Genomic DNA, 22360 nt, shown 5'->3' with positions numbered 1-22360 from the left:
AGGAAAAGGAACAGAAGTGACATAGAGTCCTACACCCAAGAATTAAATACTTCAAAAGCAAAAAACCAGTATAATTTATATGGGCTCGGATTGGGCATGAAACATAGGCATATACATTATTATATCTATTCAATCTTTTTTTTTAACATTTTCTCATATTCATTCAACTTCTCAGATTTGAGAAATTATGGGAAAAAATGGGTGAGGCAAACTTTTGGCATTTAACTTCTGTAGTTAGTGATACCTTTTGATGCGAAGTTTTTGATAATTAGTAAATAACCAATGGTACAGTACACTAGGAAATATTATCTTGTGTCTAAGGTTTTGAATTAATCATCCTTTTATATAATTCTGTATTTGTAATTTGGTTCAAGATGTCTTCAGCAACTGCTGATTAAGCTCTAGATGTCTATCTGCCTTGTTCGATTATAGCAGAAATTGATTGGAACTATTAATTTTCCCCATTTTCCCGTAATTTACAATAGCAACAACTAAATCCATTTTGGAATTCGATCTTGTAACATATCAGCTCAAAGATTTTCACTTCTATCCACAAATGAAATTAATGATTTTTTTTTTCGACTACACCGTTTGAATTAAGACCTAATATGCAAGAATCACTGCTAGAGTTGACATGGTACTTCAGATATCTTTGCCCAGCTGAGTCTTATATCTTCGTGATGAGTCCACCATAATGGCATTGCAGGCAGCCTATGAATAACAAACTAGCTGAGCTGAGTCAGCTGGGTCATCTATTGCTCCCTGCTCACAGAGGAGAGCTGGAAATGATAGATAGCCCCATTAACTCTGCCTGACTAATACACACTTAGGGAACACCAAATTGGAAAACTTTTTTTTTTTTAATCTTTTTGAGACAAACTACAGGGATACAGTTGTTTCATTCTCCACTTCTAATAAGGACAATATTTGGGAAAATGAATAATGGGAACAGAAAATAAAAATAATATTTTATATCCTAGAATAATATTTGATTTTTGATTACCATATTTTAGTCTAGACTGTCAAAATATTTTCTCAACATTATTTAAAAATATCTGTGAAAATTTTGACATTCAGTATTTCAATTCAAACATTAAATAATTTAAGCTTAAGTAGAATAGCAATTTTCATGATATTAATATGTACATATCTGGCATATTATAAGTTCCATTTTATAATGAAGCAATATTTACATGAGTTTGTTTTATAGATCAGGGATTAAGTAAAGGATTACAAAAGAGTCACAATTGTTTCTTAATTTGTATTATTAAACATACAAAAGTATTATTATTTATTTTTAAGTTGAAGAGAAATTAAAATGTGAAAATTAGACAATCTGATACCTCAAGTTCTTTAGAATGGTTTTATTAAGGATTGGGCATTAATAAGTAAGCTTAAGAGCGCACAAGGCCATACAGCTTTCTCCTATTTGCCAATTTGAAAATGGCTTATTTAAGAGTCAGATATCAGAAACTGACAAGCTTTCTGCATGGCAATTCTTTCTTTTATTCATACTACCAACCCAATGTAAATTATTTAAATTTCTTCAGAAATTAAAACATTGTAATAGAAAATAAATCAAAGTACAAGGCACTTGTAAAAACTTTCAAATTCAAGATTGTTCTATTAGATGCCATTGCAGTTATAATAACATTTTCTCAAGGACCTATGATAACTCTATCTTGTCTTTCTTAATATATTCTTTGCCTTACATTTCCAACCTACCCTCCTTTATGAAAAAATAAATTTTTTCTTAAGTAATTTGAAGACCTGTCTAAGGCATTGAGAATTCAGAGATGAATACTTTTGTCATCTCTGAACTTAAGGGAGGAAGAAAAAAGTATTAATTTAAAATTTAAAAATGATATTCATTCAGCAGATATCATTGATTACCTCCTATATTTCAAGCATTAGGCTTGACACTTACACTTGGTAGAGAAGAAAACTAGATATAGTCTATGCCTTGTTGGAGTTTAGGGTATATGGAAGGAAACGGACATAAATTAAATAACAGAAAAATATATAAAATGTCAAAGATGATAAGAGCTGTGAACACAGACATATGGCTAAGGAGATTTAGTAACCTGGGTTAGGAAATATTTTCATGAAGATAAAACAATTGAATTGATATGTGTGGAATGAATGGGGATTTACTGAGTGAAAGGTGAAGGAAATATGTCCTGGATAAAAGAAATAGGATATGGTAGGAGGAGACATGGCACATTTAATGAACAGAGAAAGTTTCAGTGTGACTGGAACCCTGAGAAATTGGAGGAGAGTGGTCCAAGATGAGGCTGGAGGAAACGGAATAAGACTTTAGACAATATGGTGTTATGCACTTGAAAACTTGTTAAGAGGGTTGATCTGTTAAGCTTTTTTTAGCATACACAGAGGAAAAAATAAACATAAATAATTTAAAAAAGGGGACACAAGAAATCTTTTGGAGGTGACGAGTATGTTTATTACCTTATTATGGTGATGGTGTCATGGGTGTATGTATATGTCCAAATTCCCCAAAATGTATACATTATATACATACAGTTGTTTTTTCTATATTAAAAGTACTTCAATAAAGCCAGAAAAAAAGACAACTCAATGAGGTAGAATGCATCAGTTCCAATTTACAAATATTAAACCTTCTTTAAGGTTATAGAGAGTAAGAAGAGTTTAATAATGGACTGACGTGATTAGAATAGCAGGTTTTTAAAAATATTGTGTTTGAAGTATAAAGATATGATAAAAAATACAATAAAGAGGCTATAGAGTTAGTCTAAGAAAAAACTAGTGGATTAAATTACAGATTGAGAATGAGAGGGAGGAAAGAGAATGGAATTTAGAGATATTTGTCATGTAAAATCCATAGAACTAGGTGGCAGATTTAAACAGGGAGTGCCTGAAAGACAGAGAGCGAAATCAATAAAATTTGATGAGCTTTTGGATTGGTGAACTTATGCACACCCACGTCCTGGGAAGGTAGCACACCCTGCTCCCTCAGGGATGGAAGCTCCTTTCACTCATGACCCCTTAAGGCCTTTCCTAGTCTCACCCTATGTACCGCTTCCTCTGGATGTTCAGTTTTATCCTTTATTATAAAGTTGGTAAACACAAAAAGGAGAATTAACTTTTAAGTTTCTGGCTTGTGGAATCAACTGAATAGTAATTCTATTCATTAAGATAGAAATAATTGGAGGAAAGCCATGTTTAGGGGGAGTGACAAGGAAACAGGGAGATGATTAGTTACGTTTTGGACTTGTTTGTTTCATGGCAATTTTGAGTCATACAAGCGGCAATGTCGAGAAGGAAGTTGGTTATCTGAAGGATTCTGCCCGGGACAATTTGATAAAATCCTAGAGGGCATAGTAGAAATTACCATAGGAGAGTACAGATTGAGAAGAAAGTCTATGAGAGACTTTGGGTACTTCCGATATGTAATGGCTGCATACAGAAGTATCTACCTGCAAAAGAGATCAAGAACTTGTTGCCAAAAATAGACATTAAAAAAAAAATAAAAAGAGTGAGATATCATAGTTGTAGAAGCTTATGGAAAGGGGATCTTTCAAGATAAAAGAATGTCAAAAAATAATGAATACTCTTCAGAGGTCATACTATATGAGGAGAAAATATATGTATATGAGCACGGTGACTGACAAAAATGGTCTCTAAAAGAGCATATTTAAATGATGATAAGAATGATTAAGGTAAGAGGCAAAGTTGAATTCCCAAAGGAGTAAAATAATTAAGCTGTAGTATAGGGTTCTTGAGAGCATATGGATCTGAGCTGCAGGTATAGGTTAACCTCATAAAGGTCAAAGAACAAGTTCTCATTTTAACAAAAAGCAGGGAAAAAATAATGGGTGTGTTTGTATAGGATGTTTTATGTGGTAGCAGTAAATTTAGAGCACTCTTACCAGATAACATCTAAGTTCCCTGTGAAATATGTGTCAAGTCCTCTTTGTGAAGCAAGTTGAAGGATACCCACTTGTTTGGGGGAACAAGAAGATTCATAGGTTTAAATTGGATAAAGAATAGTTTATGTCGCAGAGAATGGAAGAGTAAATTTAGCAGATTAATGTAATGAATATAGTAATGAAAAGAGATTGAGCAAAGGCCTGTGGGGACTTAGTAAGGGACACAGTTAATTCATCTAAAAATTAGTGAAAGTCTCCTGAAAATGATTTATGATCTGAGTATAGAAAGACAAATAGGAGATTATCAGATAAGGAAGGGAGAAACATTATTAGTAAAGGAAGCATCATTTAGAGAAGCAGGCATAGGAATACCTTCAAGAATTTTGGTGTGGTTAGAGTCATCTATGTGCCATAATTATTTCGTCATACTTTCACCTAAGGCATGAGCTGGTCTGAGGCTCTATTTTAATGCTCTGACAGTGGCTGCTTTTTTGTCCTACTGGTGGTTGCTTTTTTCTCCTACAACAAAAAGAGTCCGGGCAAAGATCAAAACTTAGCTGAGAGAATTAATGAGGAAAATGTACCATACTTTTGTTTCAGGCTGGGTAATTTTACTCTCATTCCAAAAGACAAATTAAATCTGTTGCTCTTACAGAACAGTTAATACGCTAACTGGACTTTCTCATGATTATTCATAAAAATCAGTTCAAATCCAGAATAAAACGTGCATTCTTTTGCATCACTTTTTGTTATTCTCATTTTTATGGATATTTGTACTGTGAGTAATGATTTCTGAAGAGTTAAATTCAATCTATTTTAGCACTGCAGTTAATGACATTAGCAAATTGATATTAATTACTAAAGTGACTACTACTAATAATAAACTAATATTCTCATATTTAATAACCAATGAGAGGATTAATGGCTATGCTTTAATTCATTCTTTTGCTATTAAGCTTAATGTTTTTTATGTCAATTTTCATTGCTATGTTTATTATTTTTAGGAATTTTAATATATTAATGAAGTGCTTATGGGTATGTTTTTGAGCATATATTTTGTGATTTGAATATATGATTTTAAAAAACATAATTAAATGCTATCATTATTCATAGCATAAGTATTTTGTTGTAGTGAACATTCATAGATACGTATTATGTTGACATTATGTATGTTCAAACATTGAATAACATGATACAAAATCTGAAATGTCGTTAATCCTCTATCAGACTTTTGATGGAAGATGAATAATAAAATAACATTCATTGTATTAGTAACTGTAATATTTAAAATTCTTAAAACCATACAATTCTTAGATATTTAAAAGATTATCTTTTATCTTTTGATTTTCTAAGGATCTTAATTTTGCTGCTGAATTTTGTTCTTTTAATGTGTTAGTGTATGTCTTATTTAAATACATTTTCTATGTAGTGCATATCACTATCTATTTATGTTTTTTTTTTTTAACTTAGGTTTTTTCTCTTTCCTTGTTCTGTACTCTGTGCCTGGTTCAAAGTGGATACTTTATGAATAGATGACTATGTATGGTTAAATGTAAAATTTGTCAATGACTTTTAATTATTCTAGGACTGGATTCCAAATTGTTCATTTTAAATTAATTATGTTGTCTTCCTCAGAGCACTGTATTTTAAACAAGTTCTTTTTCAAACTATTTTTCTGTAAGAGCCAAAAAATCCTGAATTTTTAAGTAACATAAAGATATAATTATTATGTATATTATCTGGAACATTTGACTACACAAAAGGGACTATGTTAAAATTGGCTTAAATCATAAGAATGCACATTGTTTACTTAATTTCCAAAGTTGGTAACAAAGCTGTTGATTCTATGACTGAGAAGAATCACAAATTTCCCAATATAACACCTTTCTTCCACTGGATATTATGAACGTATGGGTGAAGTCCTTATTCACAGATGTCCAATGGCTGCTGCAAACCTAGCATCTTACCCACTCCTGTCTCTCTAAACAAGGGAAACAATGGTAAATTAAAAAAAGAGCGAGAGCGAGAGCGAGAGCGAGAGCGAGAGAGAGAGAGAGAGAGAGATAACAACAAAGTTTTCTTTGTGTAATTTTAAAATTAGAGTGTATATAAGAGTAAATTTAATTTAATTTTTATAATGTTTGTGCATGGGTACCCATGATATATTTGAAAATGTTTCCTGGTTTCTTACTAATCAATTTGTTTCTTTTTGTTCCATGTACTTCAGGAGTTCATTTTTCTTTCTTTCTCCTCCTCTCTCAGAATTATTTCATGTTTTTCTCAAATTTCATGCTTCTAAAAGTCCAAACCCAGCTCAATAATTTTACAGATATCAGGAAGTCAGCAAACAGTTATTTTCAGTATCCACAGATGTAAAAAAAAAAAAAAAAAAAAAAAAAAGCTTCTCTGTGCTACTTGTGAAAAATTAATTTAAGGAGATACTTAAGCTCAATTTTTTTTTTTTTACTTTTTAATCCTCTCCTAGGATATCAAGTCCTCCACAGATACTTTTCCTTGGCCCCTTAAAAATACCTAAAATTTCCTAGTATTACAAAAAAATAAAGTTTAATCACTTACTGCCATTAGTTCTTAAATCTAACTTCTTTATTTGTAATTTCCCAAAGATCCCTTTTTTTTTTAATTTATACTTTTGACTATTTCTATAGCCTCCCACAAAACATATAATTTTCTATTTTATAGTTCAAGCCATGGTCATCTCTGATTTCAACCAGATATGAATGCTTCAATTATTTTTTCAAATCAATAGCTTTGCTCACTCACTCATCAAACATTTACCATACATCAACCATGTGCCAGTTGCTAAGTTACAGACTGGTTATAAGTGATATGCAATGCATTTTTTTCTACTAGTTACTATATTTTCAAATATACAGACTTCTAGTTTACCCTTTTTTGGGTATCTATACTCGTAGTATTTTTACTTAGTGCCCTATTTTTGAGATTTGTTTGGATTTTTGCAGTTTCTATTTGACTAAAAAAATTTTAATTTATCTATAAATTTTATTTTTTATACCATCTATATTTATTTTCAGCAAAATATGCATGGCTTGTTTTGTCCTAAGCAATACATGTAGTACTATTATTTAAGTGGATTATATTTTCCAGTTTACATGTGGAAAAATTAATTTTTATAACTGTCAGTTGTGAGAATTAGCTTCAGATAACAATGTAAGTTTAGGTCAAAGTTGGTTAATATTTTAACTCACAAAAAAATGGAATCTGCTTTACAAAAATCTAAATTTATTTTTACAAAGCGTGTATTTTAGACTTTTATTGAAATATTTCCAAGCTAGACTGTTTTATATTATAGCATTAAACATATATTACCATCTTGTAAACTGTTATAAGTGTTAATAAAATATGCATAGTACAACAGAATCATTTGAGTTTAAAGCTAAACACAGTTAAACTGATAGTTCAGACATTTTGCAATTGTCATTCAACACATCAAAGCAATAAAGTTCAGTAAATATACAACATTCGTACAAACATAAATGCACACACACAAATATAATGTTAATATAACATTTTCTCGAAATACATCCAGTGCTTCAACTTTGTTAGGCTTAAATAAATGACTTGGTCTTTTACCTGAATAACACACTCTACTAATTAGTACCACAAATTCAAGAAGAGTACTATACATATCTTAGTATTTCATTTTAAGTTAATTTGTAATGGAAACTGCAGGGAAAAAAATGCACTGATAATTAGAATCTATTAAATCTTTCATTTGTTGATGTATGTATGCATGTATGTATGTATGTATGTATGTATGTATGTATTTGTATGATAGAGACGTAAGGGATGGGACGGAATACATGGCAATAAATAAAGTAATAAGAAGAATTAAGCCAAATTCCACAGAGTGGTATCTTATTATAAGAAGTTATCTTATCAAAAATAGAAATATCATTTTTCTACATTTTCTATTTTATAATCCCACAGTATATATTAGTAGTATAGAATAGACATAATTACTTGTGATCCTCAGAGTAGCAGGATAAATAAAAGAGCACAGCGATTTATATGAATAATGATAGATGTTTTACACATCTGATATGACTCGCTTCATTAATCTAGAATAAAATATATTCTCATTTCTTGTTTTTCTAAATAATCACTTTTGCCGTTACCTGTCTTATTTCCAAATGTATGGTATTACCCTCAGCAGGGCTGTCACTACCCAATTGTTTAAAATACAAACAAACAAAACCTTGATAGAATTATTGATTCTAAAATGAAGGTCTAATCTACCTTAATGCACCAAAAAGAGAAACATTTGTTGTCTCATTAATTAACTTCTGCTTTTATTTCCCTGTTCCATTGTATTGCTATTGAGCATCGTATAATGATTGTCGCTTTGTCTACTATAGGTATGGTGTTGCTAGCTCATTTTCTTGAGAACATTGGAAACCATTCTTAGTCTGCAAAATTAGAATTCTCTTATTTCTTATAGGCACAATCATTTTTCACTAGAGATCAGAAATCATGAAGATGGCAGGTGCTTTGTTCAAGTTGTAGGATTAGTCAAAGATTTTCCTTTAAACAATACTGCACCAAAATTACTTGAAATATTTTAAAAACTAATTTGCAAACCGACATTTTTCCTGTCTTCAATAAAATTGTATTTCATTACATTTCTATTCCTTTCTGGCACAAGATTTTGCATAATGTTGCCAAAATCCCATGTTTTTTCTTGGGTTTTTAATATGAGAATATTTGGCAATTCACTTCCTATTTCCCATAATATCATGGGCTCTATATGAAAAAAATATCCACTATTTCCCAAAAGCATCTTTGCATTCAAAAAGGGTAGCAACTTTTGTGAAGATAATCAGTGTTTCAAAAGTTATTGCACTTTTACTTGCCAGGATTATACCTAAAGAAAAGAGCCATTCTAATGCTGCTATATAACCTAAAAAGATTAATTAATAATAACAACAACAAAAATAATAAGGAAGAGGAAGAAGAAGAAGACAAATAACAACAGTCCTAATTAACCAACAACTATATTTTCATTAATTAGGTGGCAAATGGAAAAAGAGACTATACTATATGCAAACCTCTCTTAAACACAGATGACATTTTGGCTTTAATGGTGTCTGTAACCCAACTCAATCTATTAGACAAAATGCCTCTCATGTGATAAGTTTGGGAAGATGGAAGAATCTGAAGAAAGATGTATACTAGGTGCATCATGACTCTTACTCTGGCATTCTTGCATTTTCTTTAAGAAATTTTGAAGTCACAAAAATGTCAGAGAGTAAAATGAAAGTGGACACTTCTGTTGAAATGTCCCTCTGAAAGTTAGTCTTGAATTGGTAATGATTTTGCCATCCATAGTCCACTTTCTGGATCTTGAAGTGGACAGAACATAAAGATGGGAAATTTGCATGAGAATATTAAATCAGGAAATTTTGAAAAAATTCTGGATAAATGCTTTAGGTTATAGAATTCAGGGGTATGGAATTCAGTTGTGAATTTTGTGCCCTGCTCAGACACAGGTAAGAATTTGCATAAGACCCCTAGGTATTAACAGAAACCTAATTGATGTCTCTGTGATGATAGTAACAATCTCATAATTTTCTTTGGCTAAATTATTTATCTATTACTTTGAAAATTTGCCTCCTTCCCTTCCCCCTAAAAAATATATGTATGTATATATAAACAGTTGTGTTTGACATTTGAAATATTTCTATTTGCCACTTATTGAATAAGAAAGAAAATAATAAAAATAGATCAGTTCAAGTATTATTTAGAGTATTAGCCATACCTAGACAAAGTCAAAGTGAAATGTATATCTAAGGTATTCAACCAGTCAACTTAGAGATTTTCTGTATTAAATTTTTCATTGAGGGAGAAAAAAAGCATTACTGAGTTTACTCATTTTTCCATCCTCCATCTTCTATTGCTTGCTTAAACAATACTCACACTTCTGCTCGTTGGGCAACACATTCACTCTTGTTGCCAAAAAGACAGAATATCTAAAATCTGTTTTTAAGCAGTGTCACTTTTTCAAAGTAATAGGCACAACAAGAAGAAAAGAAACATCTGCTATCTGCAGATTTTTTTTTTCTTTCCTCTCAACATCAATCTAGCAAGTCTTTGGCAAGCGGCTCTTTGCACTCTAAGTCACAAAAATGTCAAAAGGAGAGTAGAAAGGAGAGTGGATACCTCTGTTGAAATGTCACTTTGAAAGTAAATAAAATCAATTGAAAAAAAGGCCATCCAAAAACAAGAAACTTAGTGGTAAGGAGATGAGTTGCATTAAATTCTTGGGTAGTTGAAGTAGCCACATACAGAAATGATACTTTTTTTCTCAAAACTTGCATTATAGTTATTGTTTGAATAGTAAAAGATGATAGACATAAACAAATTTAAAATTCAGTGGCACTTACTGCCTTGAAATTGATTAAGACTACTTTTTATTGAGACTAAACTGGTATTTCAAATGAAAACATTAATTATATGTGAAAAATCTTAAGGCCTTTCTATTTATAAAATTGCCTTCAGAATTAAGTGTTAGGTGTCGGAAGATTTCATTATGAGTTATGTTTATAATTCAGAACCTCTGGGTTTTAATTTTTCAGCTCCATCTCTTGGCTCTGTTGACTGGGAGCTTGTTATTTAAAATCCCAGTGACCATATTTCTGATCGGTAAATTTTGACAGTAATAATACTTAACTGGACTTTTGTGACTTTAAAAACAAAACACTTAGAATTATTCCTAGCAAGCCTGAGTACTCAGTAATGTTGGCTTATCATTATTAGTTAAAGTATCCTAATGAGTTAGTACCACTCCTTCCATCATAAACCTATAAATAAAGAAGCAATTTCCTCTTCTGATTTTTATTTACTGCATTGCTGGTGTGACCAAAGGTGTTGATTCCTAAGGAAACAGTTAAGTGTTGTGTAAACATACTCCTTACAGCCATAGCCATACGAGTAAACCTGTTAAAAATGGAATGGATTTAAGAGTATGACCCAAAACTCGGTGATTAAAGCTGTTATGTAGTAAACAAAGAAATAAATGTAGCAAAATTAAGGTCATTCTATTGAAAGAGGAAATGATCAAGAAATCATTATTGAATGATTTGATGAAGTGATACAGCATTTATTATCCAGAGCTAGTGCTGAAAACTCCAGCTCTCTAAAGAACCTCTGTCATGTTTGCTTATTTGATTTCCAGACTCATCATCTACAGTTAACACCCTTGTCTAACTCCTTCAATCTCTCCTTCATATTATGCAGATTTTGCATATGTGGGTGAAATATCAAGAAACAGAATAACCTCAGATGATTTGTCTGGGAGTCTAAAGATCAATTTATGTGGTCCTTTTTATTAAAGACCACTTAAAAAAATTGTTTAGCTTTTAACTTTTTCTCTACGTCTTCTGTTCCTTCTGTTCTGTTTTGTCGGTTCTGAAACAGGGTGTAGGCCATATAAAATTGGAAAAGGTCTATGAAGTGTCTCTTCTCCTTGACAAGGACTCTGGTTTCCTCTATCCTCAATATTTAAGTGGATACAAATGAACCTGAACCTTTAAAAACCAATATCTATTATTTAGTAGAATTGCTCCTTTAAAAAAATATATATATACTCGAAGCAAGTTTTCCTTTGTATTTTGCTAAAATGAGATTCCTAGGGAAGTTCAATACTTGAGGGTGGTATTCCTGAAGCTGTAGTAAATCAGCCCGAGACAACGCTATATTCAAGCTTTCAGAACTACAAGTGATTCATGCCTTTTTTTATGGATAAAAATCTTACAGCATTAATCTCCAGCCAGACAAACTTTGTTGAGGTATCCGAGAGTGGGTCATCTTACAGTCAGTTGATCAGATAAGTCAAAACAGAGCCACTGGCCATTTCAGTCTATATTCCTATTTGCCTCTTTCTCTTATCCACATACACAGTATTTTCTTTGCATAAAGAATGGGCCAGAACATCTCAACACAGGCGACTTCTGCTGCTGTTTTGATAAGATACTCCAGAGGAGTTTCATTTACTAAGTGTTTAATATCAGATCTAGGAGTTCGTGTGCTGAAACAGCACTGCCTTTATTGGAGAGACTTAAAGTCTGCTTTTTAGGATGATTATTTTTAGCTTCAACACATTTTATACTGTTAGAAAGACCATTATATACGATAGATCCAGAAAAAAATGTTTTCTATTAACATGCCACTGTTCAGGAAGCCTACCTAAATGAAGAGAGGGGAAAAAGAGAAGGCGAAACTCCAGATCCTTTACTGAGTAATGTCTGAAGATAGGTAAAATGGCTCTTTGGCTGGTTGGACTATTCTGTGTTAATGTTCTGCTTTTTCTGTCTCACACATTGAGAACGTTTAATTCCTCGATTCTGTAGTCTTTCCTCCTTGATCTAGATCTATTATTAGTACAAATCCATGTCCTGAATCATTATTAAAATCATAATAGCAAAAAGTATTTTATTATTATAAAGATATTTTATTATAAATATGATAATAATTATAAATGATATAATTATCACACATGATTATAATTTTCTTCTAATGTCATTTTATATTAAAACGCTGCTACCCTCTAGGCATATCGGATTACTTATGATTCTGTAAAAATGCCTTGTAATTTTTATTACTTCTTTATTTGCACAGACTTCTTGATCTAAATTGCTCTTTACCCTTTCACTACTTTTGAAATCTTATTCATCCTTCAAAGCCCAGTTTAAATATAATTGCTTATATAGAGAGCTTTACTTGATGCCCTTAATCAAATATATTTCTCTCTTTGTGTTACCGTAGTATTTTATTGTACATTATAGTATTCTGCCCAGTTTGCTTTTTACTTTAAATACATGAGCGATATACTACTATACCACTTAATAAATGTTAATAAATTTTAATGATAAAATTAACACAGTAAGATTTTAAAATATTCAAAATTATGTGAAAAAAATAAGATGATTCCGTAGTTACCTGCTAGAAAAAACGGAAGATATAAGCAAAATCTATATCCATCAGAAACCCAGAGCTGAGTTTGGAGTGGCACAGTGTTGGTCAGTGCTGTTTTGATTTAAAACTAATAGTATAAGGGTTCAATGAGGATTGAACCTTTTTCTGAATCATTTGTAGGAGAAGCTTTTACAAATAGTCCTGTCCATAGGTGATGAAACTTCTTTGGTAAAGTAGATATATTTGACTATTATAGATATATTAAAAACTTAATTTAACTCATGCAGTTTTAAGATTCCATGTTCATCAAATAAACATTTTATTGTGATTTGCCTTCCTGCAAAAGTTTCCTAGAGAGAAAAGAAATTTCTCATGTCACTACTGAGTCTTGAGGTCTGTGTTCCAAGAATGTTCTATTGCAAAGAAATCCGCTGACCTTGTGCTTGCACATCAGATTCATGAATTTGGTTAACGATATTTTTTTGGATCTACAAAAAGCTAGAAAGTGGTGCAGGCATCCCAGCACACTTACTGTGATTCTTCATGAAGATAAGCTGACAGTGTTTAAATCCTGCAGAGGAGTTGCGATGTCGATATTTAAGACTTCAGTAATATTTATAATTTCTACATTTTTAACAAAATTAGTTTGACATTTCTTCCTTGGTTCTATGTCTTACTTATGTTTGTTAAACCAGCGCCTAACAGAAATCTTGATCTATAGTCCTTCGATAAATGTTTACTGAATTAAGTCTGTGTCTGATGTACTCTGTTTTTGTCAATTTTATCCCAGTCCTTGATGGTTAAGCTATTCACTCATTTATTAGTTCAAAATGTGTTATATATGTCTTCCATGTACTAGGTAAGCATTTACATTCATATAATTTTTAAATATCCCTATAGCTCCTCAGAAACAGATAAACTTACCTAATGATCCATCTATAATATTTAGTTTTATTTGGTAAATCAGAAACTGATTTTCCCACAATGTCCTTCTTTTTTTTTTAACTAATAAAGACACTAAATTGTGGCTGCATACATGGCCACACAACTGCATTTCTTAGCCTTAACATCAGCATTATTGAGCCATATGACTAAATCCAGGCTAATGGAACTGAACAGGGAGTGCTGAGTTCAACTTCTAAGCTGAATCATTAAAGGGCAGGAGTATCCCTTTCAACGGTTCTTCTATCCTTTCTTATGGTTGAAATATAGATTTGATAAATGAAATTTTGGTTTCTCTTTGACTATGAAATGGAAGCAATGTGTTGAGGGCCTCAAATTAATAAGATACGAGGATCTTGGATAACTGATATAATCAAACCACTGTTAATATAATCAAACCATTTCAGGAATGAGCTAGAAATTAAATTTTAACATATATTAGCTTCTGCTCTTTGAACTTTATAATAGCAGCTTATCCAGAACACCAAGAACTATAAAAATCATAATTAAAAATTATAATTTGATAAAGATGGATAAATAGATGATGAATGAGTGGATGGATGGATGATTAGATAGATTGATAGATAATAGACAGTTAGATGATTTATTTTGATAGATAATCAAAATAAAATACAATCTTTTCAGATTAGCCTATGAAAATGATCTCATTCAACAATGATCTCATTTATCTCCTAATTTGTTATATTTCTTTTCTAGAAGAAACTAACTTGCTTTGTTGTTTATCAACGTTTCCTGTGCCCTATCTCAAGTATATATACTACTTCTAGCAAACATTCACAAGTATCTTGTGTATTCAGCCTTCTATTGCTTGAATAGTCACTCGATTTGTCCCCAAGGATACATTTGACCTAAAGCTAAAAGGAATTCCACTTTAACTTACACAACTACTTTGATTGCCTATATGATACCCACAAATTCAAATTTGACCTATATATTACACTGTCACAGTCATTTCATATATAGCCATTGCCTACATAAAATTCTAATTTTATGTAAAACAACAAAACAGCAAAACACAGGAAGATTAGTAAGAATTTAGATGAGCGCTTACTATATATGTAAATCTTTCTTCTGAAGAAATAAATCAAAGATTTTTTTTTTTTAATTTTCTACTCTCCAAAAGTTCATATTTCAGTAAGGTAATAAACGCACAACAATTACAGTGCAATGAGTGCTATAAAGAGGACACTTACTGAGTATTAATGAGCTCACAAAAGAAGGACTTAACTTTGCCTGTGGTCATGGAAGTTTCCCAGAGAGGTGATATTCTGTAAATGAACTGGGGAATCCTTTTGAATTCGCCTAATATGCAAGAAGAAATCATTCTAGCAAAGGCACTGAGGTTTGGAAAATGTGACAAGTTTGGCAAATGGTGTGGAGTACAGCATGGATGGAATAAGGGCATATGGCATGGTAAAAAAAAAAAAAATGGTGAATCTTAAGTTGAATCCTTAATGGTGAATCTTTGTCAAGTATGCTTTAAAGTACGCATTTGTACTATAAGCAGGAAAACTGTAGAATGCGAACATTTGGAGGATAGAAGGATGGTGACATAATCAGATTAATGTTTTGGAAAGATTAGTCTGGCAGCAACATGGAGAGCAACATGAAAAATGGACCTACGCAAGGACAAGGACAGGATTTTTGCTGAAAGATATGTTTTCCTGCTTTTGAGATAATTCGTTATGAAGGCTGGAGGGTAGAGTTACATGCAGTCATGTGCAGGGTTACATACAAGAATGTAGAAGCTTTTAAGATCATCTAGATCTGCCATTTAATCAAGCTTAAATTCCCCATATACCATCCCCAACAAGTATCTATCTATTTGTTTAAAGATCAGGAAAGCCAGCAAATTAACTCAATACTCTTCCCAGCAGCCTATTATATTTTTTAATTCTTGAACAACTATGACTTTTACTTGTAAACAAGTTCAGAATATTCATGCTGTCATTCCTTCTTTTTAATTTCTTTGATGATTAGCAGCCTAATTTTCCCTTTCCATCCTCAATATCCAAATCACCCAAACAGTATGTGTTTATCCTCCTTGGCTCTCAATTTCTGCATATATATATACATATGTATATGTATGTATATATATACACATATATATGTCTATTTATATATGTGTATATATGTATACACATATACATATATGTCTATTTATATATGTGTGTATATGTATGTATACACATATACATATATATATGTATATTTAAGCCTTGGCTCTCAATTTCTGCATATATATATACATATATATACACATATATATACATCAACCCTAAGCTTAAATATATATAATATATTTATTAGGGTTGATTAGGGTTGACTTGTGATATTATAATAAAGAATATTAATTTAATAGACAAAATAGAATTTTGTACCATCTTAAGAAATGGGTTAAGTAAATCCAGTGACCAAGGAGTTGCTTGCCTCCTATAGATAATGTATGACTTGAGTAATGTTTATACTTTCAAAACAAAAGAATAGTATCATATTTTTAAGGAAATATGGATAATAAAAGCCAAAAATAACTAAGGATAACAATTTAAAACCAATACTTTTAAGTTATTAAAAATGTCTTTAATCTATAAAGTTTTTATTAAAAATTTGCACAACAGTGTGAAAAATACTATTTGAGATATTACGATATGTTCGTTTTATGTGAATATTTTTATTTGACAAGAGGATAGAAGTAAAAACAAATAAATAAAAAAAACTCAGTTCTGGAACCAAACATAAAAAATGACATATAAGTTGGTAATTTCTAAATTACCAATCTTAAAGGTATGAACTATGAGCTACTATATATAGTTATAGACATATATTAACAAAAAATTTAAAGAGACAGAAATTAATGTTTTCAGAAGTTTAAAGTATTCAAGGTAAAATATAAATGGTATAACACAAACGTAAATCCAATTCGTTCGATTTCAAACCCCATGTTTTTAAATAGTATACTACATTCTCTGAATTAATAGAAAGTAAAGAATCAATAATAGAAGCATTTTATAGCCTCTTTATTGGTTGCAGATTTGCTTTTCAGGTATAGTGTTATTTTTACTGGGTAAAGGGAACTAGAACCCATGGCCTTCAACGTCGATCCTGCTTTTCCTATACCTGAAAATGTTAAGTGACGGTGATATCAGTTTTCAATGGAAATAGTTATAAAGATTGCTTCATGAAATCTGTGTTTTGAGTTTACTGTTAACATAAAAATGTTAATACTCAATATATTATTGGTATCCTCAGTATATATAAATTTCAATTATTAAAATTTGCTGTGTGGAAAACAAAGCCAAAAACATCACTTAAAGTGAATTCAGGAGGCTAGAAGAGAGAACTTTCACATACGTGTCACTTGACATACTCTGCTGACCACAACAGGAGTGGTGGTACGTTGCATCCCCAACAGGAAGTGATACTACTTTACCACCTCAGCAGAAGAAAGGAAAGATACCTTCTTGTCCAGGATCAGCTCAAACACTGGGAGACTGCTGTAGTCGAGCCAAAGAAAAGTCACTATACGTTGGAAGAACTTCCAGTTTTCTCCAATAGACTCTTCATTCGCAAGTCCACACAAGAGTGTTTCTTTCCTTTGTTTTTCTGGACTTCGGTGTGGTTTGCCAGTTGCAGTTCTTCATTGTTCAAGAATAAACCATTCTAGCTACTTGTTTAAGGTCAATAGTTTCATGAAACATATTTTTTAGATAGACTTTGATTCTGGAAAACATAGTTATGTAGCAGGAACATGCATTGGTGTTCATTTGGTTATCAATAATCTCAATATTAAATCTGATTTTACTTGAGAAAAATGATTGCAAAAATCTGCACATTTGTGTTCTTTTTAAATCTTTGTCTGATTTCTGTTTCTTAAAATTTTTATTTTTAGTAGTATAAAATAGTTATCCATGTAACATATGCGTCAAATAGATTGTCATCTATGTAAAATACATACCTAAGTGAATATCTAAAGAAGAAGAAATCTGGACAAAGGAAATTGTGACATGTAAATTTAAAATTAAAGTTCAATTGTAATTTTATATTTTCATAGAATTTTAAAATATTAGTATATCTATTTAATAAAAAAAACCTTATGATCTTGAAAATATACCTTGTAGTAACATATACATGATTAGGAAATGGTGGTATCCATGGTAATTAAAATTACTTTAAAGTGTCATTTAAGAATAAAGTTTAATATAAAGTAAATGCATTCATATGAATATAATTAAAAGCCTATCCACACAAGGAAAAGAAAAAAAAATGTAACTGAGAAATAAGCCATGTAAACTGCAAATTTCTATATAAATTACTTGGCATCCAAGTTTTGTTAAATATTTAATGTTTCTAGAGTGGGTTCCTGCTCATACATCTGTCTTTTTGCTTTTCTCTTTAGAAAAAGTGGAGCAGATGGGGACAGCGAGACAATATAAAGATAATTCTTCTTCCTGAATGTGAATTCACTAAATATTTAGGATCTTGGCAGCAGCAGTTACATGCCATATACAGAATGATAGCCCAATAATCTCACCATCTATGGATGACAGCTGCTTTATATATTGGCATATTTTTTTCAACCTTTTTATAGTCACACAATGCAGACTTGAGACATACATGTCCCTGTGCATGGACATAGGTGCATTTATTTGTATATGTGTGTCTGTGTGTCTGTGTTTCCAGATTTTCTCAATTAACATCATCGCAAATATTTTCTATATTTAATATTCTATTTTATTAATATTTATAATTTATTTATAAATTTTTAAACATTCTTTTTTTTTGCTATTTAACTCTAGAATGAATATTAATCTTTGCGGCATAGCTAATGATATTCTTAACATAAACAGTTAATAGTCACTTAAATGAGGCCATGATAATAAAAATTTTAAGGTTCTTAACTTTTATCAAAATTTGAAGTGTATATGTATGCATATATAAATAAAAGTAGAAAAACCAATATATCTCAGAAACAAGCACATTTTAGAAGTCCCCTTTTTTAGATGGTAAAACTAAAATTGGTTGGATGATCTTATATAACATTAAACAGATCACACCAATAATTTAATTAGTTCATCAGTAAATCTTGAGAATCTTCATTCTTGTTTATTCTACATGGTCTAAGCAAAAGACATATCTGATAGTTTTGAATATCTACTTATATAAAGATTTATTGTAAAATAGGTTTAAAAGTATCCATCAAGGAATAGATAATTCAAATGTTCCAATTACCCACAAATTCTATGAATCTCAGGTTTCAAATGCACCAAAAAAAAATCATATTATTTTACAGGTTCTTAAAAAGGAAATATTGCTCCAGAAATAAAGGATTCTCTTTAAGAGAGGCCAGGATTGTTCTGGTGCCCACACCTAAGTACATTTTTTGACCCTTAGTAAACATCAAAATCCTCTTAATAAAAATGCTTAGACTCTAAAAAGGTATATTCCATCATTATAAATTAATTGTCTAATATAACTTAATCATTTGTACATGTGTACTGTTTGAAACAAGAATTCCAGACTAGAGACTTCCCTGGGAAATCTGGATCTCAAATTTCTGAACCTTCAAAATTCAGAGAATAGAGTTCTAACTTAAGGGCAAGCGTAAAACATGACACATTATTACCGAAATTATCGAAAGAAAAATGTTCTGTACCTGTTAGCTAACTCAGTAGAGAAGAGATGGATCTGGCTAGCCTAGAACAAATGCCTCATAAGGGTACCTACCACCAAGAAAACATTTATTTTGATCCAGAATTACTTAAGCTACTTTTGATAAAACTTCACTGAATACAGGAACATTTTGGCGTTTATTACCCCATTAAATTCCCTCACTTTAGAAACATCTCTATGTAAATGGTGTGCTGGGAAATACACTTTATTCTGCATTCACTCTCTGAAGTAGTCATTCATGATTTATTTGACCACTCTAAGGTTCAAGTTCTCTTATCTGAAAATGAGAATGCAAATCACTTTACAAATATAAAGCCTAGCATCAATGCTACTTTTAAAAATCTCATGATTCATTAAAACACTTCATCGTCTCTGTACCCCAAACCTCTATTAGGTGCTTAAGTGCCACCAAAGCTTTATCAACAAGTACTCATACACCACTCAGAGGAAACATTCGCACTGCGAAGGGCATGTGTTCACACAGTAAATGCCAAATGTACAGAGCTTTAAATAATTATAACACTCATACTTAAAATAGATCCCATTGTCGGGTTCAGTTAAGTACCAATTTTGAATGTGCATTTAACATCTATGTACCTATTTTACCTGCAAAACTGACAGAATTGCTAAATTGTATTAGAAGGCTTTTTTTTCAACGAAAATTATTTTCAGTGAGAGGTAACTGTATAGGAAGCACATAATAAAAAATGCAATTAAAAATGCAGGCATATAATTAACTATTAATTTTAATGCTGAAAATACTATATATCATAGCTATCAGTGGATATATATGTGGTCGCTTTAATTAGTATGTTGAATATTTAAATTAAAGAAGGATCTTAGTCAAAAACACCTACAGCGGTATAAAACCATTGCTAGAAGTCAATATAAAACTTAAAATTAAACTAATTAGACCATATGGAGTATGTAAGAAAAGATTGATTAAACCTTGTCAGAATTGTAAATGCCATCTCAAGACCAGCTTGAACTTTTTATGACTTTAATGCACACATATTGCTAATTCACCTATTAAGCTTTTCTGACTCCTAAACTAGCTGATTTTACTTTTAAGTTTATAAAGAACTAAAGTAATAGAATTACTTAAACGATGAACCGATATGTTTCTATAGTTAATAAACTAGTTCTGGCGCTCTTTCCAATGTCAGTATCTGCTAAGACAGTACAGCACATTAAAACTGTTTTGTTTTGTTTTGTTTTGTTTTTTCCTTCTCTTTGGGTATGAAGAAGAGATTCAGTGAGCCTCATCCTTCTGCCATTTGAAGAAAGAGGGTCCATTTATTATTAAGATATACCTCATAAGCTATATACATTTCAGGCTTGCTGTTCACATAGAGAAAAAAAAAGGTTGAAATCAATTTACTAGTGATTGAGAAACCAGTATGCCAACCTTTTAAAAACAATCTTGATTTTATGACTACTTAATAAACTGAATTTTCCAAAGTATAGACATGTATGGGATATGAGGATGATACTTTTAAGGTCTGGGTTGTATAACACTTTTACCAACCATTTGGTCCAACATAGAACATCTTATTACTAACAAATCCAGAATATCTGTTTGGGTCTGTATTAAAATTGGTTTTACATGATGTCATTGCTGCATTCCTTATCTATTTTTATACATTTCTTGCTATCATCCTGTTACCTGTAAAACAAAAATGTAATTTTGTAACATTTGAAATTGAATTGATAAATTGGGAAAATTAAAATTTTGAGAAAAAATATGTGAACAATTGCTGCATGTTCTTAAATATGTGTCTGTCCCTTTACAATTTGAATTCTCTTTTTAGAAATAATGCTATAGATAGGCAGCCATTTTGGTCTTCAAACATCCAACTTTTAAGAGGTTTAAGTAGTTAATCAAACTGATGTTACAGAAGAAAACCTGATGAAAAACAGAAGACAAGTCCTGCAAAATACTAAATACTCTTAGAAAAATAAAACTTTATTAAAAAAAATTATCACATATGATTTTTCTAACATAAGTAATCATGGAGTTGTTTTTATTTGTTTGGGCTCCTCGGTGTCTTATTCTTCTAGTGGATTGTGGAACCAACACAAGTACTTAAATTTACACTCCATGCTAGGGACTCTCAAACTTTTTCTCCCTTCATATTGTTTAGAAGAATTATATTTACACACTCTTGTCTATGATAGTCTTCATTTATTAATGTTACTTTCAACGAAGGAGGACATGGATTGCTGTATGACTGAATACCTTCCACATTTCCCTTCCCATTCTTGTATTTTAAAATAAAGGTGTTAGAACTAGCTGAATCTTTCCCCCTTCAAATATTCATAAATATGTTTCCAGGACCAGTGTGGTACATCCCACCAGAGCCTGTTAAAAATGTAGCATCTAGTCTACAGCCATGCCACCCTGAATATGCCCAATCCAGTCTGATCTCGGAAGCTAAGCAGGATTGGGCCTGGTTAGTACTTGGATGGGAGACTACTTAGGAATACCAGGTGTTGTAGGAGTTAAAAAAAAAAAAAAAGTAGCATCAAGGCTCTTACTCAAATCTGCTTAATCGTTAGAGTTAAATCAATGTTCCCTGGTCAACACAACTATGAGTAGTATTTCAGGATCAAATGAGACAAAGTGTTCGAAGGAAATATCTCTGGCTGCTTCGGACCTAAGATGTTCTGTATATGTGGTAGTAATCTGTACTCAGATTTTCATGCTCCCCTCTTAAATACAACAAATGACTACACTATAAATGTAACATCATAAATGATATAGAGAATGGTGTACCTTTGTTCTGATGTTGAGCAGAAGAGCTACTTCTATTTGAGACAATAAACTCTACTGGGAACTTTTAAAAAACATTAAACAACTGCATTGA

The 22360-nt window shown here is 31.3% G+C and overlaps 1 pseudogene; it reads left to right on the top strand.

The window, feature by feature from the left end:
* Positions 1-21876: 21876 nt before the first annotated feature.
* On the top strand, positions 21877-21995 carry LOC118609596 (annotated as a pseudogene).
* The last annotated feature ends 365 nt before the right edge of the window (positions 21996-22360 follow it).

This window comes from Rousettus aegyptiacus, unplaced genomic scaffold (genome assembly GCF_014176215.1).
Source record: "Rousettus aegyptiacus isolate mRouAeg1 unplaced genomic scaffold, mRouAeg1.p scaffold_m13_p_11, whole genome shotgun sequence".
In the NCBI taxonomy this organism is placed as follows: Eukaryota; Metazoa; Chordata; class Mammalia; order Chiroptera; family Pteropodidae; genus Rousettus; species Rousettus aegyptiacus.
This window is presented reverse-complemented; position numbering and strand designations above follow the sequence as displayed.